General features: G+C 55.9%; 1 protein-coding gene across 2 annotated transcripts in view; it reads right to left on the bottom strand.

Annotated features, from left to right (window-relative positions):
- Window positions 1-4,024, bottom strand: part of FAT1 (FAT atypical cadherin 1) — a 138,612-nt gene extending 134,588 nt beyond the window's left edge. Inside the window, exon 1 of one of the 2 annotated variants that reach the window (XM_008577432.1) lies at window positions 3,760-4,024. The gene's annotated coding sequence lies outside the window, so the exon portion shown is untranslated. Of the gene's footprint in view, window positions 1-1,080; window positions 1,201-3,759 lie in introns of those variants that run through there. The other variant, XM_008577431.1, reaches the window with a different exon arrangement.
- Between the last annotated feature and the right edge of the window lie 1,131 nt (window positions 4,025-5,155).

A 5,155-nucleotide genomic window follows, 5' to 3' on the forward strand; every position in this document is an offset into this window, starting at 1 on the left:
ACACACGCACAAAAAAAAAAAAAAAAAAAAAATTAACATAGAAAATATTTATGAGTTTACTTTCCTAATGCACACAATTGCGTCCTTGTTTCCAAAGCCCTGCAATTCCCATCAGCAGGAACAAAAAAATCTTACAGAAACAACAGAAAGTTGTTAGCTTCCTCAAAGAAAGTACCCTGAATCTGAAAAAGCACTGAAGAACCAGAATCTCTTTCTTTCTAAAAGATCTCATAGATTTCCCTTCCAGAGAAGATGGAAACAGACAACTGACAAACCGCACATTTTGCAAAAGTTGAGCAACGCCATCCATCCATCGCACCTATTCAATCTGCATTCAGCCGGCTGCATTCAAACCCGGGGGCAGCGCTCTTTCGGGGCACAAGACATCTAAGAGACTCTGCGACTCCATTGCAAAGACCCCATCTCCTAGCTGCTGGCGTTCCTTCCATCTCACCCACTCTGTGAATGTTTCAAACGCAGAAAGAATTACCTGGCAGCGAGATCAGTGAAGTCATTAGCAGGCAGGAGCCTTACCGGGGACGGGAAAGCGGGGCGCGCTGGGAAGTTTCCGAGTTCCCGGGCGCAGCGGCAGTTCCCAACCTCCCGGCCGCCCAGTGGCCCCGCGCGGCGGCCGCCGCTTTGATTTCTAGCAATGGCTCCAGGACCAGACCGCGCGCAGCGGAGGCCGCCGCCGCCTACTGCCGGCTAGCAGCGGAGCCTGCTCGGGAATGACCATTCGGTTCACGCCGCCAATTACCCACCCCCTCCCGGCCGCTCCGCCTCCGCATCCTCCCCAAGCCTCCTGGAATCCAGGGCCAGGACTGAACTTTCCAAATGGGAAGGACCCCAGTCACTACCACCTCCCAGAGGGGTCCTTCCTTTCATCCAAGGTTCGGCAACCCCGGCAGGAGCGCTGTCCTGAGCCGGATAGCCTGGGGATGCCACCCACCCAGCCGCAAGCCCGCGACCCCGAAGCAGCCAGGTGCACGCCGCCCGGGGCACAGACGGCTCCCGCCGGGCCGCTGCGGCGCCCCTCGCCCGCTCTCCCTCAAGCCCGAACTTCATTTCTAGCAAACTTACAACAAACTTTTCCCAAAGTGGCGACGGCGCTCTCGGGACGCGCACCTCGCCGCCTCAGCGCGCCCCCGAGCGGAGGCCAGGTCTGCCGGGAGTCTCGCCGGGCTCGCAGCCCGCGCGCCCCGCTCCGAGGCCGCCCGGCTGCTCGGCACCGGCGCCTCACGCGCCTCGCGCAAGGATATCCCTCCGCCCGCGGCCCCGCCCGCGAGCGCCGGCGCTCGTTTCTCCAGCGCGGAAACTCCAGCCGACTTTCCCCGGCGGCCGGACTCGGCCCGCGGGCCCCGGGCAGCGACGCCCCCCTCCCGGGGTGGGAAGAACTCCTATCCTCGCAAAAGCCAACTCTGTGCGGTGAGGAGACCAGCAAGTGCCCGGGTGATCTTGCAACACTGAGGAACAGTTGGGGGCTGTTCTGCGGCAGAGGTTAGTTAGGGCCAGCACACAGACGTTTGTGCAAGAACTAATGTGGAACGTTCCCTGCTAGGAAAAGGGAAACATTAGCTGAGCTCAAAAAGGAAAAAAGAAGAAAAAAATAAATAAAAAAGAAAAAGTCAGCTAAGGCCTAATGAAAAAGCTTTTCGCATGCCTTTGGACTTCTAGGACCTCCAGGGAATTCCTGGATCTGTAGTTGAATTCCTCGGTTCAGGGCCCGCAATTGCTCGGTGGGATAAAATCTTCCCAAAGGTCTCAGGAATGCAGCTAGATCGGAATCTGCTTCCTCCTTCAATCTCCACCAAGTCCCCGGGGGAAAAAATGGAAACTTTCTCCGCGACCTCTTTGTGCAGAGCTACTTAGAGCCCAGAACCTCGCGGTCCCCGGTAGCGACCCCAACGCCGGCCTCCCCCGGCGGACACCCCCCGACTCGCGGGTCTGCGGGACAAAAGGCAGCTGTGCCGCCTCGTGCGCTTTCCTAGCCGGTAAGTCCGCCCCCGTGGGCCCGCAAACTGTGAACCCCATCCCACAAGCACGAGTTCCCTGGGGAAAAGGGGGAAGCCCCGGGCGTCCAGACGCCCCACTCCGGGATCTCCCTCCGGCGCCGAGGCGCCCGGTCGGCGCGTCCCGGGGCTGTGAGCCCGTCCCCGGCGCGGGCAAAGCTCCAGACGCGGGCTCGGCGCAGCGGAGCCGCAGCCGCAGCCGCAGCCGCAGCCCGGAGAAGAGGGCGGACATGACTTGGGAAAGTTTGTGGGGCTCGAACAGTTTCATACTGTGAGGACAAAGAGATCCGATTTCCCTGGGACCACGGGAGGGGCGGCAGGGGGACGACGAGGCAGATAGGAGCGAGTGCCCGGTGTTAAAGAGGACTTAGGCAGTCACTTCACAAGCCATCTTAAAGAAGGCGACTGAAGAAATAAAGGTGTCTAGCAGGTTATACCGGGAAGAAAACCATGATGCCTACAGAACGGGTGCCGATTCGTAGCACTATGTTCCCCGCTCACGATTTAGAATACACACAAATTCACACACCCACAAATACAGACACCAACCCAAAGACTGGGTTGGCCACGGCCATAATTGCGCAAAGTGCTCCTGTAGTTACAGGTTAGTGTCATACATGGAACACCTCGAAAGTGGGTGACCTGATCTCCAGGCTCAACCGGTTTGCGCCCCTTGCCGAATTCTAACTCTCAGCAAAACACAGCCACACAGGAATGCCAGCCCACAGGAATGCCAGCCGTTTGTTGGGAGGTGAGAGGGGACAGAGGCCGGGGGAAGGGAAAACAGTAAAAGAGTACAAAGATACCATTCGGTAACGTAAAATCACAGGATTTTTTAAATGCACAGAATTATTCCTGGAGAAAAGTACCATTCATTAATAAATAATAACGCTTACTAGGACTAAAACATGTTTGGGAATCCTGATTTTCCAGGCTCACTGAGAAACCCAGTTGCCTGAAGAAGTTGCACTTCGTCACCACAGGAACCGCCGTGAGCCAGAGATGCAGATTTCAGACTCCGGCGCTGCCACGATTTTACTGATTCTTTAGCCCCAACAGAACGAAATGCAAGTAACTTTTGGGCTACCATCGAATTACCTTCACACGAAAGAAGGAAACGTGGCTCAGTTTCCACAGTTGTCTTTTAAATTGCCGACTTCCTAACCCCGTCCCCAAAGGCTCCTGGAAATTGGGGAAGGGGGACGGTTGTCTAAACAAAAACGCTTTCCTCCAGCGCTGCCTCTGCATCCGGTTCACCCAACCTGATTTTTGGAAATCGTATAAATAATGGTCCGGAGAGGGTGGTAAGTGAGGGCTAGGGTGAGCTCGCGCCCACGTTCCTGGAGCGCCCGGCGGGTTCAAGTTCGCCTCCGAGAGGAACCCGGCAAGGAGCGCACCCTGCTCGGTGCCCGGGCTAGAGGGCGCTGCGCCACTGCAGATCACGCGGTCTCCGATGCGCCCTCCCTAGGCACCATTTCTATAATAAGTTACATTCAAAATAATGCACAAACAGCATCGCTTCAAGTTCTTTTGAACAGTGCTCCGTATGTATTTTTACGAATTCCAAAAGATATTCACACAGATCCTTCATTGCCGAGCCATGCACAGCCAGAGGAGGTGCAGCTCCCTGAGCGGAGAGCCTGTAAGATGCACACGCTCCCCTGCACTCGCTTAGACCCAAACACCCCACGTAATTGTATTTACGTTTAAACTTAAACACAAAAAGGCATGCACTAAACAAAGAACTCACCAGTCTAGCTGAGTCCTCGATGCTCCGCTTTCAAGTCCTCGGCAGCTCCCTAACCCCCCAGGCGGTTTGGATGTTTGTTAGCCGTGCCTGAAGTGCCAACTTTGCCTCCCTCCAATCTTCAGCATATCACCAACCGGAGTGCCATCCACCCGCGCTGCCCGGACCCAGGTGGCCGCATCTCCGGAGGCTTCCGACCAGAGTGAAACTTGAGCCCCAAAAGGAGGCGAAAAGAGAGCGCGCGAGGGCTAGAGAGGGGGCCCAGGAGAAGCCAAGTTTGTCAGGACATGTCCAGGCAGCGAGCCGCCGAGTTGAGGAGTTGTGGCCGGGAGCGGCGGCGGATCGCTGCCTCTTTCCCCCACTCCCTCCCTCTTGGAGGACTTGGGGGAGGGGAGGTGACGTCAGCGCCCCGCCTCGCCCCCCGCTCCCCGGAGTCCACGGGATTCTCCGGCTGGGTCCGCCGACCCGGCAGTCGCGGCGGCGCGCGCGGAGGCTGCCGCGGGCTCCCTTGCTGCGGTGTCTGCAGCCGTCCCTACGGTGGAACCGCTGTCCTCCTCCACCCTGCCCGGTCTCCCGGGCTCCGTCGTGCACTGGCGTTCCTCGCACTCGGCTCCTGAGCGGCCTGGAGCCCCGCTGCGCTCACCTCTCTGGCTTACAACCCCCCCACCCCCCAGCAGCGTTTCCCACGCCTCGGACTGCAGGTGATGCTCTTCCTCTTCTGCAGCTGAAATTCGTCGCGACGTGTCGCCGGCCAGGCTTTTGCAGAGAGGAAGCATGAACAGTCTGCAGACTGGCCTGGACGACTTGTACTTTGTAGCCCTCCAACTTCTGGATGTGATATATTTTACGTACTTGGGCTCTAGCGCTGTTTGTGGTCTTTGTGCTGAAAATGAGAGCCGTGATTTTGATTTTCAAATCCTTTCCAAATTCTACTTCTTTAGACCATACTCAAGCATATAAGGTTCCGAGGGGTGGGGGGAGTAAGTGGGGGAGGAGCCAATCTCTAACGCGTCTTACAAGTCATCCATTGTGATAGGTGCCGATAACAAATCAATCGTCTACTCCTAATGATACGCATTTAGAAAAATGCAAACACTATTGAAGTTTAATTTATAAATGAATGCGTCGATTGTACGTAAGCGTCCAGAATCCAGGAAAATATCTGCTGTGGACTTTTTTTTTTTTTTAATGCTACTAAAGTACCAAAATAAAATATCTCCTGAACAGCGTGAAATTCCGAGGGAACCATTTATGTGAGTTGACACGGTCCCCAGAAGATTGGCATTAAAATTAGAAGCGCTCTAGAAAAGGGGGAGGGGGCTGGGAGCAGGTTCTATCAACGTATTTGCACCCGTTGTGTAAATCTCTCAGTTTACCTGGTCGTTCTCTTTGAAAGGTG

This window comes from Galeopterus variegatus, unplaced genomic scaffold (assembly GCF_000696425.1).
Source record: "Galeopterus variegatus unplaced genomic scaffold, G_variegatus-3.0.2 Scaffold1508, whole genome shotgun sequence".
Classification (NCBI taxonomy): domain Eukaryota; kingdom Metazoa; phylum Chordata; class Mammalia; order Dermoptera; family Cynocephalidae; genus Galeopterus; species Galeopterus variegatus.